The sequence below is a fragment of the Alosa alosa genome, chromosome 3, assembly GCF_017589495.1.
Source record: "Alosa alosa isolate M-15738 ecotype Scorff River chromosome 3, AALO_Geno_1.1, whole genome shotgun sequence".
Taxonomy (NCBI): Eukaryota; Metazoa; Chordata; class Actinopteri; order Clupeiformes; family Clupeidae; genus Alosa; species Alosa alosa.
Window position 1 is genome coordinate 26,790,945 of NC_063191.1, and position 23,015 is coordinate 26,813,959.

At 44.9% G+C, this 23,015-nt stretch overlaps 1 protein-coding gene and 1 pseudogene across 1 annotated transcript in view; one reads left to right on the top strand and one right to left on the bottom strand.

Annotated features, from left to right (window-relative positions):
- The window catches only part of nck2a (NCK adaptor protein 2a), a 37,985-nt gene extending 23,857 nt beyond the window's left edge, over positions 1 to 14,128 (bottom strand). Inside the window, exon 1 of the mRNA XM_048240156.1 lies at positions 13,951 to 14,128. The gene's annotated coding sequence lies outside the window, so the exon portion shown is untranslated. The remainder of the gene's footprint in view (positions 1 to 13,950) is intronic.
- Positions 14,129 to 20,399: 6,271 nt separating this feature from the next.
- Positions 20,400 to 22,793, top strand: LOC125292035 (annotated as a pseudogene).
- Positions 22,794 to 23,015: the final 222 nt, after the last annotated feature.

Genomic DNA, 23,015 nt, shown 5'->3' on the forward strand with positions numbered 1-23,015 from the left:
GCACAACAGCCAGCAGCAAGGGGTTAAGACAGGGAGGGGAGCAACAGAGTGGAGTGGCTGCGGGCGTTTAGGATGGAAGTGGGGGGGGGTGGTGGTGGTGGTGGAGGAAGGCTGGGATGTGTCCCAGAGGAGAGTGTGTGCGCTCGCACTAACAAGCACACCCCTCAGGCTGTCTATGGGGTGCTAGCTCAGGCCTCTTCCCTCCTCGACAACACCACCGCCACAGTATCGGCACACACTCTCTTGCCGCCAGCCGTCAACGCACACATTTGCTGGCAGCCACACACACACACACACACAGATATGTACACATTCATATGTGCATGCATTATGCCCACGCACACGCACACACACACACACACGCACACGCACACGCACACACACACACACACACACACACACACTCCTTCCTACACTCTCATAAACGCTACACAAGTTGTTTGCAAATCACATGGCCCAAATTACACACTACACAGCACAACATTTAAAACCACCTCACAAACTAGCCCTCAATATCCTCCACTCTCCCGCCCCCTCTCGCTTTCTCATGTAACGACTCGCTCAATGGCTATAAAAGTCAGCCGGTTAATTAGCATGCCGCTACATTAACGCAAACATGTTCTCCACTCCTCTCTCTTCTCCTCTGCCATCTAAAAAGACAAGAGGGACCATTATAGTGCTGTGGATGGAGGACTCAGATGTGAGCGCGAGATTACAAGCACACGTACCCAAGGGAGGAAAACAGGCAAGTAGGCAAAAGGGAGATAGATAAGAGAGATCTAAAATAACAAAATAAACAAACGCACAAACAACACAACAACAACAGCAGCAGCGAGAGCAGCAGCATAAGTCAGTGTTCACAGATCAGGAGATTAGAGAGGAAGGTTATTCCGTGTGACGCTCCAAAAGAGATGCCGGCAATTGCCACAGGCGGCCGCCCGGGTCTCCAGCACACATCTGTTTAGGAGGGGGGAGAGGGGGGCGTGAGGGCCATGCTAACCCACCCAAGGCACCCCTCCCAGGGCTTGGCCTCCGCGACGTCTCCCTGCATCTGGAGATTCCAGTGGGAGAAGTCAGGGTGGGTTCTATGGAGGGTGACACAGCCTGAAGAGTGTGGGAAGTGTGTGTGTGGGAAGTGTGTGCGTGTGGCTGGGAGGGGGGCCTAGCCTGGGGCGTTTCCACACAGGCACATTTCAGTTGTTGTGTGTGTGTGTGTGTGTGTGTGTGGGTGTTTGCGAGGGCGTACATTTGTGGTATGGCAGCCATGTTTTAAAAGGTCATCCCACCAGGCACGATGGCAGCAGAGCAGGGAGCCGTGCAGTCACAGGATTGGCAATCACAAGTCACCAGCCACTGCTGTTTCATCATGGGTCAGGAAACAGGGCGCACACACGCACACACACACACACTGAACAAACAGAGCTTGAGTCTCTAACCCACACACGAGGGGATGCACCTCTATCCCTCCCTCACTCCCCCCCTCTCTCTCTCTCTCTCTCTCCTTCCCCCTCTCCCTTTTTCATTCTCATTACCAGCCGGGCATCCCTGGCTGAGCATGTCGGCCGTAATCTGGCCACAGCGAGCAGACATGTGGGTAATTTCTTTAATGGGTTGGGCCGTGCAGCGCAGCGCGCCGCAGAGCTACACCAAGCCCCCCCACTTCTGCTCTAATCCAGAGCCAGGATCCCTCCATAACGCTCTTATACTGGATACGTCTGAGAGAAAGAGGGAGGGAGGGAGAGAGAGAGAGAGAGATGGGGAAGGAGAAGGAGAGAGGGTGGGAGAGAGACAGAGGGGAGAGAGTGAGAGAGAGAGGAGAGAGAGCTGTATAACTGTGGAGACAGGTTTAGAGTGGGAGTGGGATATGGAAGGGAAATACTTCATTAATAGGCAGGACGTGAACCATTACTATAATGAGAACAGAAGCTGCTGCTGTGCATTGAAATCCTTGTCTTACGTGTATATAGTAACAATACCCAACAAGACAGTCTTTCTAGGCACAGATGAACTGGCTATGCCTCCACGTACTGTATGCGTGCGTGTGAGTATGTGTGAGAGGGTATGTATGTGTGAGTTTTCTAATTCTTTAACAATAACCCCCATTCTATGAGCTGTGAAAGCACTTATTTTCACCTTTTTTCACTTCAGGTTGACATATTGGCCTGTCTTTCCTTATCCAGTATCCACACACGCACATAGTTACTTTATGCCCTTTATCTTTTTCTAAAGCAGATGCCTATCATTGCACTGAGCAAATATCACATAGCAGAGGAGATGCTTCAGGACACATTCAAACTCGAACCGCCTGCAATTGAAATTTTGACACTTTTCATCAAGTCCTACAATGGCTTTTGTTCATTGACACATCCGTCTCACTCATCTGTCAACATACCCGGGGGACTGAGTCTCTCCCTGCTGGGTAAACATGATTAAACCCAACACTGAGCTCCGCTAGGCCCAATCATTCTGCTACAGGAATGTGTGACAGTCATATAGCACCTTGAAGGAGAGCAGCAAGAACATAGGCATTCAGACAGGCAGGCTGCTGACGCTGTTATTTGGCATTATCTGGGGAGCACCATCTCTGGTGTTAGTAAAGACACAAAGACAATCTTGGCAGAGTTGAGGTCAAGGAAACAGTTTTGTTTGGGATTTATCATTTACCATTTCGAGACAGCATCTGTGCCCCAGTGGAGCAGTTTATCCTGGAGCCACCCTGGCTCTCTCTTTCTGTGTGTGTGTGTGTGTGTGTGTGTGTGTGTATGTGTATGTGTGTGTGTGTGTGTGTGTGTGTGTGTGTGAGGGGGGCTTGGGAGTTCTGGCTTGCAGCGTTGACAGAATGACAGGGGTAGTGAGGAACCCAGAGTTATGGCTGCAGGGGCATCAGATCAGACCAGAGCAGGAGACTGACCAGGGCACGGAGGCCTCTCTCCACCAGAGCTGGGTGTGGGACCAGGCCGAGCTGCTGACGCAGCACTTCCCACTGACTCTGCGGTCCACCCTCCATGCCCTCCAGTGACCTCTCCACCTCCTGTACCCTTTAGTCTCTCGCCGGGGTCAGCCCTCCCTCTGTGCTGTCCAAACACACACACACACACACACACACACACACACACACACACACACACACACACACCCTTCCCTCCTGCCAGCCTCTTTCCTATCCTCATCTGTCTTTGTCAGCATCTCTCAAGTCTCTTAGACAACTGGAGGCTTTTTCTGTTTCTGTGCACAATCTGTCTCGCTCAGATTTTGACGATTCTTTCTGATATTATCTCTCTGTCTCTCTCTCTCTCTCTGTGTTTGTGTGTGTGTGTGTGTGTGTGGGGTTGTGGAGTGTGTGTGAGTGTTGCTTTTCATCATTTAGCCAACTGCAGAAACATCTATGATAACAGAAGCATCACAATGACAGAGCCTCGGCAAAAGAAATTAGACCCCACCCTCTCTCTCTCACACACACACACACACACACACATTACACACACACACACAGTGAACCAAGATCCTCCTCATCACCGTATTGGTAATGTAGCACTCATTGCGTCCCCATGGCTTGACCTCCTGCTTGGTGTTGTCTGAGAGACGGTGTGGAGATCCCAGGAATCCTCCTCAGCGCTGATCCCCTTAAAGTCCCCTCTAAAACCCGCCTGCTGCTCTCAGTCAGGGGCCCTGCTTAGCAGCTGTCACCTCAACCCCCCTCCACAACACCCACTCAGGACAACAACGGACACCCACAACCACAACACCAACACGCTACTCAATGACAACAATGCCAATGACAACTCAACTCAACTCCATCAACTCAACTCAACTCAACTCCATCAACTCAACTCAACTCAACTCCATCAACTCAACTCAACTCCATCAACTCAACTCAACTCCATCAACTCAACTCAACTCAACTCAACTCCATCAACTCAACTCAACTCCATCAACTCCATCAACTCAACTCCCTCAACTCAACACTCTCAACTCAACACTCTCAACTCAACACCCTCAACTCAACACCCTCAACTCAACTCAACACAATCAACTCAACTCAACTCAACTCCATCAACTCAACTCAACTCAACTCCATCAACTCAACTCCATCAACTCAACTCCATCAACTCAACACTCTCAACTCAACACTCTCAACTCAACACTCTCAACTCAACACCCTCAACTCAACACAATCAACTCAACTCAACTCCATCAACTCAACTCACCTCAAAACACCCCTGGACTCGCTTGAACGCAACCAGAGGAAGAGCTCTTAGAGCTCCTTTTCGTCCACAGACCACTGACAGAGGGATCTGAAGGTGGACGTTGGGGCGGCTAATCTGACTGGAAAGAGCACAACAGCACCAGGGGATGACACACCTTCACAACTCAGAGCAAACATCAGACTGAGCGTGCCAAAACAGGCGCCAGCTCTGACAAATCAGTCCAAATCCTGAAGAGACAAGCAGCCTCGTTATGTCAAGAGAAAGACGCAATGAATGAGACAGAATGTGTGTGTGTGTGTGTGTGTGTGTGTGTGTGTGTGTGTCAGAGAGAGATTAAAACAGAAAAATGAAAAGAAAGAGGAAGAGGGTGAGAAAGAGAGATGGAAAAGTGAGAAGCGACAAAGTGTGGAAACAGTTGGGCTGTGCAAGTTGGCTTTGATGTCCGGCCGATGGAATGTGACACTCGACCAAATGGACAAACACAGCACTTGTCCAGGAAATGACCAGGTCAAAAAGGACATCACTTCCTGTGTAAACAGTGGGAAAGAATGCAAGCAGCAAGCGGAGCTCTATAGAGAAAGAGAGTGCGAGACTAGCTCCCAATGGAGACATTGATAGCATCAGAATGGCATACGCTGCATACACAGTACATTTTATGCAGTCATGGTCACGCAACGACAAGCCAGCGTCTACACAAAAACGCACCAAACAGCAGAACACTCTCTTTCCTCTGAGGTATCTCAGCAAAATGAGGGGCTCAAAAATAGTTCAAAAAGCATCCCTTCCTTCAGTCACCTCCATACCTCCTCTCCTCTACTTTCCCCCACCACTTCCATCACCTGAGCATCTTATGATTGCCACTGATGTCACTGGAAATAGAATGCTGTTTTCCTTTCCCCTTCACAAGCAGCTTTTTGAATTTCCGTTTTAGAAGAAACGGTGTGCAGGCTCCGCTTTGTTGCCATACACTTTTGTCCTTGAGACCAGGTTCAATTTCCATTAAGTAAACACACACACACACACACACACAGAGAATGACAAGTGTTTATGCAGAATGGTAGCTAAAATGAATAATATGAAGCCGGTCTATTCCAATAGGAATTATTTCATATTTTTCTGGCTATTCTGTGAGATGGAGAGAGGCTGTCCTTTACTGTGGCAAGAACACACACACACACACACACATACACACACACACACACACACACACACACACACACACACACACACAGACACACAGACACACCCGCACGCAGACGCACACAGGGGAAAGTGCCGAATATAAATCACCTCCTACAGGGCCTTTGGAAAAGTCACTGTGTGTGCGTGTTTCTTTGTGTGTGTGTTAGGCTGTAAAACACAAAAACACTGAGGCCTGACTGAAGACTCGTTTCAGCAACAGGAAGAAAATGTAGCCGTTTGAACGTAACGTGTGTGTGTCCCTCTGGCTGTGTGTCAGAGGTCCATTAAACAAGAGAGCGTAGAGACCATAGGTCCCACCACTGGCTTCCTCTCTCTCTCTGTAAACAACGCAGCTGGCCACAAACCAACCACCCAGTAAGGCCAGTTCAGGCTGGGTCACACATTAGCTGACAAGCACACTCTGTCTCTCTCTCTGTTATTGCATTCTATTATCTCTGTTGTATTTAAGGTGACATTACCAGTCACCTTAAATACAACATCTGCTGATATATGGTTTGGTGATAACAACACAAACACAAACACACACAAACACACACACACACACACACAATTACAATTACACAGAGCTCCGCAGCTGAGTAATTAAACATAAGCCAATTCCTTGTCCAGATTCACCCCGGCAGAAGGATTGGTCCATGGCAGCCTTCCAATCACCCATAGACACACACACACAGCTTAATCATCAAGTCTTTACATGGCAGCCTGGTGAGGGAGCAGACGCGCACTGTGTGTGTGTGTGTGTGTGTGTGTGTGTGTGTGTGTGTGTCTTCACTCATGTGTCTTAAAGCACATAGCAGGCTCTGACCTCCGTGTATCTTCACCCTTGAAAACCCCTCGGCTCATAAATAACAGCCCTGTATTGCATCCTCAGCAATACGAGTGATTTCACACCCCTGGCCAAAGACACACACAGACACACACACACACACACACACACACACACACGTGTGTGTGCTTAGACGCTGTCACACACCCAATGTCCCTCTTCAGGGTCTTCCCCATTTTCTCCGGTAATTGACTGTGTGTGTGTGTGTGTGTGTATGTGTGTAAATAGCTTGCCGATTACCCCAGTCCCATTCACTGCAGCTGGCTCCATCGCAGCTTGACCTCAGCAGACACCCTTTGCCACTGAGCCATGCAGATTCTCCTGCGGCTGCCGGTAAAAGCAGCCGGCGTGCCAAAACTCACGGCTCACAACAGGAACGCTCCCGAGACACAGAGGAGACCTTCGACTCACGGCTCACAACAGGAGCGCTCCCGAGACACAGAGGAGACCTTCGACTCACGGCTCACAACAGGAGCGCTCCCGAGACACAGAGGAGACCTTCGACTGTAGAAGCCATCATAATCTGCACGGCTAAAAAGCTAAGTCTGAGAGACGCTAGCACAGCTTTTGCCATGAGTAAAGAACAACAAAAACGCAGCAACATCCCTGCATAGGGCTTAGGCAGTCTAATGACACTGGCTCTTTTCACAGGATGAGTGAAGAGGCTTTTGGTTTACTGGTTAGAGGAAGACAAAAGTGATGGGGTGAGAGAGAGAGAGAGAGAAAGACAGAAAAAGAGAGAGATGGAAATGGAGAGTGGGATGCAGCAGAGAGGTGAAAAGGATGGAGGAGCAGGGGTGATTGTAGAGGAGGGGGGAGGGGATGGAATAATGGGGAAGGAACAGGGAGGGGAGAGGATGCTTTCAGAGAGAGAGAGAGAGAGAGAGAGAGAGAAAGAGAAAGAGAGAGACAGAGAGAGAGAGAGAGAGACAGAGAGACAGAGAAAGAGAGAGACAGAGAGAGAGAGAGAGAGAGAGAGAGAGAGAGAAGGATGGCGGAGAGGAGCGAGAGAGAAAGGGTAGAAAGGGGGGATATAAGGATCAAGCGGGGAGGTGTCATGTGTCCATATCTCAACATCATGTGTCCATATCTCAACATCATGTGTCCATATCTCAACATCATGTGTCCATATCTCAACATCTTGTGTCGACCATATCTCAACATCATGTGTCCATATCTCAACATCATGTGTCGACCATATCTCAACATCATGTGTCCATATCTCAACATCATCTCAAACTCTGCAAATGCAGCTGGTAGGCTGACATTTTTATTGGTAGGTCTGTGTGATGGAGCATGGCAGGATTTGTTTTGTCCAAGAATTTACAGGAAGAGAAGCCAATCTGGGTGTAACCTTTCCAGCTACATTAAATACATAGCAACCGCTAATACCTATGTAGCCATAATAACCTAGCCCTTGTTCAAATGTTCACCCTCAGTTAGCAGGGTGGCTGGCTTAGGTAAACTGTACCTACTGGTCTCAGCCACAATGCAATAAAAAGCCGAAGCAAGTTTAGACATAGCCATACAAAGAGCACTATAATTTAGACAACGTCAAACTGGCTAGACAACTGCTAACAATCAAATTTCACTCCAGATCGTGATCCCCTTGCGCAATACTGCTTTAGGGCTGTTTGCATTTCTGCTAATCCTCGTTCTGTGTAAAGTGAATGTGTTTCAGTTCAAGTCTAGACATATTCGGCGACGTTTCTTCATTTTCTTTCTTGGTCAGCAAAATGCTCCACTGGGGGAGCGCAGGAGGGGGGAACCAGCTTAATCAAATTAATTAGAGAGAAATTGACTCCGCCAACACTTTCCTACAAATAATCTCCCTGGCAATGAAAGGCAAACTCACAAACGCCGTCCCTCTCAGCTGGCAGATTTATTCTGACAGTGGCAGCCTGGGAGGCAGGCGTCTTTTCTCCGTCTTCGCCAGGATGTCTTGCAATACCCCCCCTACACACACACACACACACACACACACAAACACACACACACTCTCTCTCTCTAATCAGATCTATCTCTCTTCCCAGTCCAATCGTCCAATCTCTCCAGTCTCTCAGGCATTGTGATGACAGTTCCAAATTGGTGGGGGTAAGACAGGGCTCTAGTTAGTAAGGGAGGTTTATACGGGGCAGGTCTTAGTGGTAGTAGTAGTAGGCTTACTATAGCCTACTACTGTAGTAATAGTATTTTCCTACCAGCAGACCAGCGTAACACTGTGATAGAGTGTAGCATTCTAGAATCGTTCAATTAACTTCATCATTTGGGGAGGAGGAACAGATTTGGTTACAGATTCAGTGCAGAATGGGGAAACTTATGAATAGATGTCTACATTACCACAACAGTGCAAGGCCAAATCACGGCATTGTGTCGGGTGTATAAGGAAAATAACGCAGTACGGGAATAGACCAGAGAAAATGTGTTTGCGTTGTTCTGTCAAAGATGGGCATAAGACTTAGCACAGGTAGGGGCCTCCTCTGTAATGGAAATGCCCTGGATTCTATTTCTAACTCTTGTCTCAGTTCAAGAAACTGGATCCAAGATATTCACTGTCTCGTGTTTTTCACAGGGCAGCAGGATGTTGATGGTCCTTAAGTGTATGGGCTGGTCGTAGGCTGCGGCTGCTGGCCGACAGTGTTGAATTTCAGCATCTTGTCTTGCACCTAGAACTTGCGCCAGGGATGGGGGCACGAAAGTGCTGCTATCGACCCTTAATTATTCTCCAACAAGTCCCAGCTCGAGGTGTTTATGACTACAAAATAAATTAATGGACCCTCTTAGGCCTCACTCAGTCCCCCACGGCTGTGTGGATCCAACGTGTGTGTGTGTGTGTGTGTGTGTGTGTGTGTGTGTCCTTCACCTCCATCTCACCAGTTATCTCTCTCTCCATTATTTTCTCTCTACACTACCATTCGTTCCACTGTGCACTGGCATGCGCTGGGCTGTGGAAACAAAAGGTTCAGGCCTGGGACACTGACAAAGAGGGACGGAAACACCAAAAGGATGAGTGGAACAGAGAAGAGAGATAACAAGAGAGAAAGAAAGGAAGGGAGGAAAGAAAGAGACAAAGAGAGAGAGAGAGACAGGCGTAACATTTCTCCCTCAAAGGGAGATGGAAGATTAGGCCAGAGGCCTAGAGGAATCTGTAACGTGGTGTATGAGATTCTCAGGGTCAGGGAGGACAGGGGGGGATGGATACAGGGGAGCAAAATGGAGAGAATCAGGAAAGGGGGAGACGAAGGGAGGCAGAATATGAAAAAAAAACAGTTAAGTATAGTATTAGTATGTATACTCTTTTGATCCCGTGAGGATCATTATCTAGTATAGTATTAGTATGTATACTCTTTTGATCCCGTGAGGATCATTATCTAGTATAGTATTAGTATGTATACTCTTTTGATCCCGTGAGGGAAATTTGGTCTCTGCATTTAACCCAATCCGTGAATTAGTGAAACACACTCAGCACACAGTGAACACACAGTGAGGTTGAAGCACACACTAATCCCGGCGCAGTGAGCTGCCTGCAACAACAGCGGTGCTCGGGTAGCAGTGAGGGGTTAGGTGCCTTGCTCAAGGGCACTTCAGCCGTGCCTACTGGTCGGAGTTCGAACCAGCAACCCTCCGGTAACAAGTCCGAAGCACTAACCAGTAGGCCACGGCTGCCCCTTGTTGAGCTAGTTGAATGCAGATAAAATAGAAGAGATAGTCTTCAATGTATGTGTGTGTGTATATGTGTGTGTGTGTGTGTGTGTGTGTGTGTGTGTGTGTGTGTGTGTGTGCGTACGTACATCACTACTGTCACTGGTAGGCAACCACAAACACATGGAACTGCAGTTCAGCCAAGGGACAGCGCACTGGTCAATTCCCCATGGTGTTCCCTGTCCCACAGAAGACCTTTTCAGCCAAGCAGCTTCTGACTCTCACATCTGGTGCCACAGAGTCTTACGGTCACAGTGTTCCTAGACTTCCCCCTCTGTATTCCTTCTCCCACAAAGAGTTTAGTAGGTTATATCTTCTATGTCCAAAATGTTAGTGGCTAACGGTGGCCTATTGGCAAGTGAGGGGATGAAAGTGAGAATGTATCTACCGATAAATAGATAGATAGATAGATAGATAGACAGATAGACAGATAGACAGATAGACAGATAGATAGATAATAGATAGATAGATAGATCCTTTATTGATCCCCAGGGGAAATTCAAGATGCTAATGAATTGTATGTTAACCTGATGTCTTTTCCATAGAAAACAAACACAAACGTGCAGCATACACACAAACACACAAATCTCACCCACCTACACCAGCAAGCACAAATATCCTTCTGCAACTGTTCAGGAACTCCAGCCAACTCAGACATACACAAACAGCATCCCACGCATTCTAGAATTCACTAGCAAGTGTCAAGAGCGAGTCAACATGGCTCACACATAGCAGCAGCAGCAGCATTACTAAAGCACCTTTCTTTCTCTTCCTGGGTCAAAGGGCAGCGCTGTTTTAAGGTCGCTGCCATCAATGCATCTGCTGTCTGGTTTATAGATGCAGATTAGAGATGATACGATCCAGTTTAATGCCTGGGCCTCCCGTCCTCATGCAGTCATATGACTGAGCAGCTACCCTCAACCTCCATCCATCTGGGAGTGGGACTACGTTCTTTCCATCTATTTTTTCATCACTCCCTTTTTTCTTGCTCTCTCTCTCTCTTCTCTTTCTTCATGATGTCTGTACTTTCATTACCCACTTTCAATCTCATGCCACATCTTTCCAACGAAGACACCCTCCCCCCCCATCCTTGCAGGGATGTTTGTTTGTGTGGTAAGATGTTCTGCTTTTTTCTTCAATTACTAGATGCAATGCTCGCTAAACCAACGTTAGCATTTACACCCTCTATTTTCCAAACAACAAATATTACAGATGACAAGAGACTTCACTCTCTACAATCAGTGATCCTCAAGGGAGAGGGCTAGAAAGGGGGGAAAAATGTCGACAAAACGAAACACTTTTCCAGCCATCATTTAACACACAGTGCTGACATCATCCGGTACTAAAAACAGAGATCCCCATTTAAAGCAAAGACATTCAGCGCCAGAGTAGAGATGGCAAACCATGATGACCACGGACATGTGAGAAAGCAATACGTTTACAAATATGCACAAGCAAGCCACAATGGAGCTCCAACGCAGACCAACACTTCCGAGGCCTCGCCAAGCCCATAAATACTGTAATTATACCCTTATATAGAGAATATCTAGTGCATTTAGGTCATAACTTCAGAGCAAACCATGCTATTGGAGATGGCCTGGAGGAGATGACAGAGAAGAGATGCACACATATAGAGACAGAGAGAGAGAGAGAGAGAAAGAGAAATACTCTACAACTTCTATGGTCCTTGCCTCTGAGTCCCTGCTACCATACATCCCTCTTGTTGGCATCAGCGACACCAACACAGCATCCGGTCTAATTTCAGTGTCAGCTCCTTTGCCAGCTACAGTCACTTGAAACCCTGGCAGTGGAGCACAACTTATGGAATTCCCACAGACAGAGATAAATGTACAGCAACCAACTCTCTACAGCTCTGCTAGGTTAAGGAAGGGAACCCTGCAAAAACACAAAGAGACAGAGAGATGAAGCTACAGGCACGAGAGGGAGACAGGGAGAGGGGAGGGAGGGAGGAGAGAGAGAGAGAGAGAGAGAGAGAAAGCAGACCCAGAGAAAGCTGTTTGCGACTCTTTGTTTAAAAATTGGTGACTGGTAGCGAAGGGTTCCGAGTGTACACAACAAATTCCAGAGGCCTCATCCAAGTGAAGGCTGGATTGTGTGTGTGTGTGTGAGAGAGAGAGAGAGAGAGAGAGAGAGAGATCAGTAACATGGGGGAATGGCAGGCATAGTCATGGAGGGGCACTCGGAATCTCCAATCTGCTGGGAGGGGCGGGGTACCTATATGGTTGACATGGCTGGATGGCATCCAAGGCAAAGGAAGGCTGCAAATTGAAGGTGATGTCAAGGACGTAGCTGGCTTTCCCCATGCCCGAGTGGGCATATTTGCTACGCTCCAAAAACAAGGGGAAATTAATGACCTCCTACTACCCATTTTGTTCACCGGCTATAAAATATTCATAAAGGCTTCACAGAAATCTAACTGTTTTGGTCTTTGTATATCACAACCGTACTCAGATCCGCTGAAAAAACAAATCACTCATTTGAACAGCTAACTTGTAAAGAAAATATGAAAAATCATTAATCAATCGTTACAATCATCTGGTAGGTACACAACATGATACATTTTCTCCAAGCAGTCTGGTTCAACCTGAACCACAGAAATTGCAGCATCCCTGACATATCTGTACAGACCCCAAGTGTTTACACAACTCATGAAACACTCATACAGGAGTCGCAATCTCAGTACGAGAGGGCATTAGTAGCCAAAGACAGATGGGCTCGGGCAAAGTGGTTATGACTAAGCAAAGCACCCTTGAGTAGAGCTCCTGCCTGACATGCCTGGCATTGCAGCGGGAGCACGGCTCAACAAGCATGCAGATCTTGGTGCATAGGGGATGGTGGGGGGCGTGGTCCCTAAGTCAAGGTGTGTCAGGAAAAGACCGATTTCATCTGTCTCATCACAGGTCTTGATGATTTCACAAATACTAGTCATTTTTAAAATTGGTTTGAAGATGTTTACCTTAATTTTAAGGGTGTGTGTATGTTTCTTTTTAGGAAGAGACAAAGAAAGAGATCCCAGACAAAACAGGGACCTAGGAGAGCTTGGAGAACTCCATTACTGACTCAAGACATGTGTGTGGCCTTGAGCACATGGCCTTTGTAGTCCTGTGAGTACAAAGGCTGTAGTTGAAGAATGCATAGGATATATTTTTGCTCATCAAAATTGGTGGTACACAAACACACAGTCTACTTACATAGGTTACAGGTTGCCAACGGGCTTGCAATAACTTCCATCATACAATATGGACCAATCATTCTACAACAGTGAATAGAAACCAGCAGAGTACGAATTTACCAAGAAATACACGTGCAGAAATGGGTTACCGAAGAGGAATGCATGCGCTGCTGGGTTATGCCTGTAAAACAATGTAACGATTATGATATCAACCAAGGCGACATGTTTAATGCTGTGCAAGCATAAACCAGTAGGCGATTTCAAGTGGCAAAGGCTAGAGCCTTAAACGGTTGGGTTAACCGTAGTTTGGCTGAAGGTTAAATTCATGTTTTACAATGTAGCCTAACATTAGTCAAGAGTATACAATGGCTTGAGAAAGCTCAAACAAAGCCGCGTCGAAGACGGTGTTGCAAATTATTGTATGGGAGTGATGGGTGAACGACGGGAAATAAACGATTTCTTAGAATGTCGAATCCAGTGATCATCCCATCAATGAACATCCCATTCCGTTATGTGAAAACCCGTAGTAGCCTACCCTACACAACAAAAGGGTCTCGCATGAGACAAGCAAGCAACAAGGGCTAAATGAGCGTCTCTTCACAGTCTTTTCTCTCTCAGACCATTATGGGTGACACAATGTAGCGATATTTTCTAAAAACGACTCCGGTTACACTTAATTCTTTCACTTTCGTGAATCAAATGAAGTAGACTGCTAACTAAAAGCACAGTGAAATGCAACAACCCTGCCTTCATCACCATCCCCGCCCGATCAACCACACCAACTTTTGACTCAGTTCAGAATTCCTCCTTCCTCTTACCTTGGTTTAACTCCGGATGGAACGGTCCAGGAGGAAGGTAAGTGCACGTACACAACAATCCTCTGTAAATTGTATTGTTGGGGTCTAAACGCGTCGGTAATGCAAAGCAGATTCTGCCTCCAGGGCACTCGAACTTCGTGGGATCTCCGGAGCTGCTGTTTATCCCCCGTTCACTATCCTCAACTCAATACACTGGTTTGACGAGTGACGTCACGGCTGCCATGGCTCAACCGGGTGTGTGTGTGTGTGTGTGTGTGTGTGTGTGTGGGGGTTATAATGAGTGAGATATTTCTTCATTTCATTGAAACAATTAACAAATCAGTCTTGATATTTAATTTCCTTATATTGCATATGTAGCCTACGACATTACAAAGAGGAGAGTACTATGTTCAAGGTAGGCTATAACACAAATAAATGAATAAAGAAAGAAAAATAAATGAATAGTCATTCAAAAATAATTCATTTGATTGAGAAGTGTAGTAGACAGACATGTAACATTACAGTATGGCAACATGTAGCCAGTTAGACAACCAATGAGCCTAGGCTACTCTGTCAGGTCTCATGTTCATCATATGACTCAACATTTCACATGTCCTGATGACGTTTCTGGCAAAATGGCCCACACCTTACTTAATTCATCAGTATGCCTATATAGGCTACAATACAGTGTCTCTTTACCTTCTACTGTAGACCTGTTTCAAGCTCTCTTCGAATGCATTATCATGTGGGTTTCAGGTTTGACCTTGCTTCAATCTCTGAATTTCTCAGACTCCGTTGGCTCTATTTTCTGATTCAGTTTCCTAATTTTTTGTTGCCCGATAGCTATCCAAGAAACTAGACTGTAAATAGAAGTTTTAAGGATAAGATAATAGTGGCTTATGTGTGAATACCTATAACATGGAATGTATCCCCTGAAGCCATTACTATGCTGCAACTATGGTGTGTTCAAAATAGATAGATAGATAGATAGATAGATAGATAGATAGATAGATAGATAGATAGATAGATAGATAGATAGATACTTTATTGATCCCCTAGGGGAAATTCAAGATGACTAATAATGTTGACTGATAATTGTGTAACAACACTTACAGTAACAACATTAGTTGACTAGAGGTTAAGGTTAACAACATTTTGCATGAGGTCACCGAAATATCAGTGTTTGAGTCATATGGGAGGTGCTGTGCAGTTTGAACAATGGGCTTGCCACCCTACTGAAACTCAAGTCAATCATTAACTCACCTGCAACTTCTTTCTGGATCATAAACGCTGGCTTTCCACATGCAATCAGTTAGAGATAAGTTGAAGATAAGGACACAGTGTCGATCGAACAGCCTTCTTCTGTTAAGACTTTTACCTTGATAATTTACAGCCACAGGTGTGTCTAATAAATGTGGGAAATGTATGTGTATTCAAAATGTATTTTAATTTAATGTTTCCTGTTTAAAAGATTAATAAAAGTACAGTACATTTTATTAATGTAATGTAGTTAAATATTACTCTTGCAGGTGACATGCAAAGGACGTAGCAGAGAGGTCAGTTGTAGGCTATCTGCCCTCTATGATGACATGGTTGAGGAATAACTCTAACTCTTAATGCTGGAGTCAGCGGATTTTGTTTGTGTTCTGAAATAGGTTTTATTTCACTATAAAACTGCAAAATAAGGCAGCAGTATTTCAGCCACTTCATACCATTACCCTCACATAGAGTAGCTATTATGGGTAAGATGGAAAGCCAGTAAGCAAAACTGTCAATTGATATAAATCAAAACCCTTTCAGCAATAAGTCTGCAAACACTCAAAGCAGTGCCACTAGCAATAGCCTCAAGGAGCCATATTACTGCAGTATGCAGTGTGGTAGGATTCAACAAACCAACCTCATTCCAAACATGAGGAACAACTCCAATTTCCTGTTCATAGAATAGAATTATACAAATACAATTGTCTCCACTTCTGTTTGGTTGTGCTCACTCCAAATACTCCAGTTAGGTAATACTTTCATGTCAAACAAAGACATACTTTTCCTTTATCTCTGGCATTACGTAATTTGCCAATTTGGCAAGCATATACAATTTTATTTCAGTAGCCTATAGTACAACAGTATTGGCTTGAGATTTGATTTGTCATTCTTGCTCTTACCCTGACTCCAACAAAATTCCACTTGTGCTGCCACATTGCCATTACTGTTAATGGGGACACAGACTTAATCTCAGAGTAGAAAATTCAATCAATTATAAGCTAGATGCCAATTACACTGACAGATTTTAGCAAAGAAAACAAAAACATACATCAGAGTTAACAATTACTGTAGCCTTGTTTTCTCCTCCCTCGCCCACTCAAGATACCCATGTTATATGCAGGAGTCTAATAGGCTACAAAGGCTGCAGGTGACTGATGGGATGGTTCGAGCTCTTGGAGTCCCTGCATCTCTTATTGGGGTCAGGGTTAATTGTGGCACCGCAAATCAGACCAAAAATAGCTTCAGTACACCCTTTCATGAGCTATTATTTCACAAGAGCATTATAGGACAGGACTGTTTGTGAATCTAAGTGTAGGAAAAGGACAGTAGGACTCATACGTACAGCACAGAGCATATTAAACAGAGCACAGAGCATATTAAGAGAAGAGTAGAAGAGAATGTCTTGTTAAATCTTCGATTTTGGAGATAAATTAAGCATATAAACATGTTCTGGGCTGACAATATAACAAAATTGAGGTTTTAAAGCAACAATATGCAAAGGTTTAGAGGAAAGAGGAATTACAGACAGGCCCAGTCAGAAGGCACCCATTTTGGTCATTAAACTGGTCTAGTTTAGGTTTCATTTCAGTGCTGCAACTTTTCACTCATTAGTTTAGAACAAGCAAACAGTGCCCACTGGACCCACCTCAGTAAACAGATAAAGCCCAAAAGGCTTTAGAGAACACATTTACACGCTGCTAGCCACGACCACAAGGTGAGAAACAACGGGATGAAGGGCAGACAGAGAGAATGTGGTGGCAGATCACTTCACCGCGTTATTCTTCCACAGAGAGTATCAGTGCCGATTATGGGGTGGGACCTAGCCTGTTGTGTGTCCAGCTCGGTTGTGGGTCTGACCATGAGCTGGTATGAATCTCCAACAGCCAGTGAATGCTGACAGATAGACTGGGGAAAAGGAGCATTGGGAATAGAAGCCTTTAAATATATAATATGTTCACTGTGTGCTGTGTGTGTTTCACTAATTCACGGATTGGGTTAAATGCAGAGACCAAATTTCCCTCACAGGATCAAAAGAGTATATATACTTACTTATCTCTTGTGTTTCCTAACTGAAAGTATATTTGTTTCACTACGACTCCCCCTACTGACAATGTTCTACAAACTCATCCTGCTGTTATAAGCATGTCTTATGTGTAGTGCTGTTTTCCCTCTCCTTTTACCTAAACCGACCCAGACACAATTTATTAACTTATTAGCACAGTATGGAAATGAATGGTTGTTTGTCAATTGATATGTTTGTCAATTTCTATCTATTTGACCCTTGAATTTCCCCTTGAGGATCAATAAAGTATCTATCTATCTATCTATCTATCTATCTGCAAATATCAAACTGAGGTATGGACATTATTGTGTATGAAACATTTGCAATGTATGCTTTTGTTTCTGTCTCTGTCTGTAGTATATACAGACAGAGACAGAAACAAAAAGACTTATTAGAGAAATGGTTGCTTAATAAAATATTTAATGTAAAAAGGGCAGGCAGGCATGATTTAGGAAATAATACTAAATATGGACCACAAGAGGGCAGTACTAACATACCTCATACCCACACAAGCACCTTTACCCAGAACCTCGCATCATGCTGAACAAACCTTTACACATATCACTCTTCAGTTGTTGGATCTGATTGATTTCTCTCTCTCTCTCTCTCTCTCCCTCTCCTCCTCCTCCTCCTCCTCTCCTTTGTCATGGTGTTTTATTTTTCCTGGTCAGATGATTTTTGTCAAATGTTCTTGCCAACCTGGACCTTGGACTGACTCTCTAAGCTGCCAGCTGCTCATTCAGACACCGTTGAAGAGAAGCCCTCCTTCCTCCCTATAATCACAGAGGTCATATGGCAGGTCTGAACCGGAGGGCATGGTGTGCCAATCAATATTTGCCTTTTTTCACCATAACATATGGAACCACGGCTCCAAGCGTTCGATCATAGGCCTTTTAAGACCCCCGCAGACTGTAAATTGGTCTGATCCAAGTTTGCTCTCAGGGCAAAAAAACTGGGTAATCTCCACAGTTCTTCTAGTCAGCCAGATGGAGTCAAGCTGACACAGCCATGCGCTTTGGATGACGCAGAGCTAAACGGCGGTGTCTGTTTCTGTTTCTGGGAGTCAAAAGAAATGACATGTCCAGTGCTATTTCTTTTACATATCAATTTACAGAGCAAACAGAGCTAATAGATTTTGGTACATTGGTAGTGGTAGTGTAGTGGCTAATGAGCTGGGAACTATAGCCGTAAAAGTTGTATACTTTTCTTCAACCATTGTGCCCTTGAGCAAGGCATTTAACCCTGAGTTGCTCTAGGGGACAATTGTAATATAATTGATATATGCAAGTCGCTTTGGATAAAAGCATCTGCTAAATGTAAATGTAATGTAATGTAATGTAATGTAATGTAATGTAATATACATTGGTAGTCGTTATCATGACAGGCCTGCTGTAGGATATTCATGTGAACACCAACTCAAACAGCCATTTGGTCCAACAATGCACCATATGAAAAAAGCCTGGTTTGTCAAAAGACAAAAGCACCTGAACCTAGATGTGGTCAATTATTGAAGACCCCTGCTTGATAGTTCTGAAGTCAGCACCTTGTTAGTGCAACTTCCTGACTTCCACATTTGAAAGGCTCTGTGGGTGATAAGTACCTACGGCCAGTCAAAGGCTCCAATCCTCTGGAACCATGCTGAGTGCTGACATCTGGGATTCTCTATCCTAAACTCAAGATGACAAAAGTTGCCAGTCAATCAAACATTACCAGGTGGTTTTATGGTTTTAAAATGGAAAGTTGCAAGTGTGTGTGTGTGTGTGTGTGTGTGTGTGTGTGTGTGTGTGTGTGTGTGTCTGTCTGTCTGTCTGTGTATGTGTGTGTGTGCGTGTGTGTGTCCTTGTTTGTGTCTGTTTGTGTCTTGAGGGCCCCATCTGTCCAATGGAAATGTCGCATGAGCTCATTGTAAACCATAACTCCTCCTGACAAAAGTCTCTTAGTGCAATTTGCTAAGGTTATAACCTACAATATGCCTGGGTATATTGCTTGATGCTGTTCTAATTGTTTTAAATATGATGCTTTTTTTCATTTAACCTGCAATAAAGTAATAAGTGTGATCAGAGATTTGGTTCAGCAGAAATGAAAATATTGGTAAATAAAGCTGAATCAAACTGGTTGCAACTGAATCTGAGAATAGAGCCCACATTTTTGGCAAATATATTAACTTGTGATTTATTACTAGACTATTACTACCCCTCACCCCCAATAATTGTAGTATTTATTTTGAATATGTGATAATATAGTATAGCCTACAATGCAATATGTTAAACATTTAATATAAAATAATGACCAGGCAGTTGTACCTACTGTTCACTGAACATTTCTAATGTCATCACCCTTGGCTACAAAAATCAATGAATCCACCCCTGCTGGCAAGAGGAGAACAAAAGTATATTTGGAAAAAATGAGGGTAGGTCCCCTGTACTCCTCTTTTCCCGGGCCAGATGCCCGCCAACCTTACCATCAAAGGATAAGCAACTGTCGCTTCAGACATACAGTGATGCTGAATAAGGAAGCACCTTAGGAAAATGAAGGCATTTACAAAGATATCAGGACTGTTTACTATGTTGGTGAGGTCGTCTTTTAGTCACAGTAATGCTTGGTATTATTATGTGTGATGTGACAGTCAGGTTGTCAATATTTTTGCTGTTGCAGTTCCTGAATATTGATGGACTAAAATATGTAATTTTATCAATAACTGCCAGGCAGCTTGTTAGGTCTTGTTAGCTTGGAGACTAACAGCTCCACAAAACTGCAAGCAACACAGTTGTCATCATTTTACATATTTTGATTTTTACTACTAATTGACAGCTAATAAACAGCTAAATAGCAAAGATAGTTAACAAATACCAAATATATATATTTTTTAAAAACGAATCAAACAAATTATGTACATCCTTTGCACATGAAGGCAAACATGTATAAATTAGAAAGTTGATGCTGTCCAAGTTGAAGTCAACAACACCTGCACACACATATTCACAACTGACAACACCTGCTCCCCTAAAGCTGCAAAGGTTGACATCTCTGCCCCTTATAAGTGACGTCACTTATGGTGAAACTTGGGACTACAAAAAGGCACAACCTGCCCTGACTCTACTCCTTCTGCGGATTCAGATGAGGAGGTGTACATCCCACAAGGCAAACCATGCGAGAAATTGTAAACATTCAAGTTGGGCAGTGTGGCAATCAAATTGGAACCAAGGTAATGTAAAACTATTCTAGTTACATTTCAGCAATCCTGAAAGACTAGATTTCAGTACAGCGTACATTCCACTGGTTTATCAGCATCATATTAAAATGTCTTTTCATTGCATCTTATATCAAATTATATGACGTGCTATACTCCTAGGTTGAGGTGGCACAGAATGTTTTGTCATCATTGTTGTCTAGGCTGATTTTGTATTAGTTTGCTCTCAGTTCTGGGGCGAGATCATTGATGAGCATGGCATTGACCCTGCTGGATACTACATGGGGGATTCATCTGTGCAGCTAGAAAGAGTCAATGTCTACTTCAGTGAGCCCTCTGGTAAGTCTGTTTGCTGTTGGTTCTGAAGAGGAAAAATGCAGTGCACAGGATATAATGTTGGTTCCATGCTTATTATTAAGTAATGAAATGTAGGAAGTACAGTTTTCAACAAACTAAATACCCATTTAGTGCTAAGGGGATACCTAATTGATCCAATACTGATGAAAAGGGTCATGGTCCTACCCACGACAACAGTGAAATGCCAGGCATTCTGGACGCACATTGGCAATATTAGAGACTTCATAAATCAGTGTGGTATCAAAATGAGTTTGAAGAACTAAAATCATGTTGCTTTATTCTGTAAAACAGTTGTTTTTATTTATACTTGCATGTCTGATTTTGAAGTTGTGTGTATACATTAACTAATAAAACAGGCAGTGTGTAAAAACCCACTGTCGGTAGAAACTGTTTTCATTGTATTGTAAAAAACTGAGATGTCTTAATTTACTTTGCCAGCCAACAAGTTTGTCCCAAGATCCATTATGGTGGACTTGGAGCCTGGTACCATGGACAGTGTCCGTTCTGGGCACCTTGGCAACCTTTTCAGTCCCGACAACTACATTTTTGGTGGGTGAATTACAGATTTCTCATTGTTATTGTTCATTGTAAGTCATCATTGTTCTTCACAGATGATAAGATTAAACAAGATAAATCACCTGACAGAAGTAGCCATCTCTGCATCAAAATAACCTTCATTTGATTTCCAGTTAAAATGTCCCTCTTCTAAATATAAGAGAAAAGTGTACTGCATCATATCATACATTCAAAATACATCATGAAGTGAACTGGAAATATTGTATTTCATTTTCATTGGCTACTCTAACCTAATTCCTGATTGGTGATGAAAGTTGCAACATGTAACTTACAACTACCCATGACCATCTTATAATTATCCACAACCGTCTGATGCTTCAAGTGGGTCACATGTTCCACGATTGGTTTTGTACTGTAGGTCAGAATGGAGCTGGTAACAACTGGGCCAAAGGTCACTACACGGAGGGCAGTGAGCTGATCGATGAGATCCTGGACAAGGTGCGGAGGGAGAGTGAGGCCTGTGACTGGCTGCAGGGTTTCCAGCTCCTGCACTCGCTGGGCGGGGGCACGGGGTCAGGCCTGGGCAGCCTGCTCCTGGCCAAAGTGCGGGAAGAGTTTCCCGACCGCATGATGAGCACCTTCAGTGTGCTGCCTTCTCCCAAAGTGTCTGACACGGTGGTGGAGCCCTACAATGCCACACTCTCCGTCCACCAGCTGCTGGACCACGCCGACGCATCGTTCTGCTTCGACAACGAGGCGCTGTACGACATCTGTTTCCACACGCTCAAGCTGCCCTCCCCCACCTATGATGACCTCAACCACCTGGTCTCAGCCACTATGAGTGGAGTCACCACCTGCCTACGCTACCCGGGGCAGCTCAATGCTGACCTGCGCAAGCTGGCGGTCAACATGGTGCCCTTCCCTCGCTTGCACTTCTTCATGCCAGGGTTCGCCCCACTGACAGCAAGGGGCAGCGCGAGTTACCGCGCCCTCACCGTGTCCGAGTTGACCCATGAAATGTTCAGCGCCAGAACATGATGGCGGCGTGCGACCCCAGCCGCGGTCATTACCTGACCGTTAGCGGCCATGTTCCGCGGCCACCTGTCCATGAAGGAGGTAGACGAACAGATGCTGAGCATGCAGCGCAAACACTGCGGCCACTTTGTGGACTGGTTGCCCAGCAACATCACGGTGTCCGCCTGCGACGTGCCTCCTAGGGGCCTCAAGATGGCATCCACTTTCGTGGGCAACAGCACGGCCATCCAGGAGATCTTCAAGCGCATCGCGGCCCAGCACACCGCCATGTTCCGGAGCAAGGCCTTCCTCCACTGGTACACTGGCGAGGGCATGGATGAGATGGAGTTCACTGAGGCAGAAAGCAATGTCAATGACCTGGTGGCTGAGTATCAGGTGTGTCAGGATGCTTCTGCACATGAGGATGATGAGCTGTTTGAGGAGGAGGAAGAACCAGATATCTAGAGAAAGAGGTCATTATTCTGGACATAGATCGGGGTCATTATTCTGGACATAGGTAGATATTTAGGCCTCTAAACCATTGCTAAATCGTGTGTCTTAAGAACACAAATACATCTTCCTGCCTGCCTTGTTTTTTTCCTCTGTCTTGTTCGAGACATTTCTTCCATCTGTATTGCAAGTGTGGTGGTCCATGTGTGCATAGGTCTTTATCAACTGTGTAAGCAA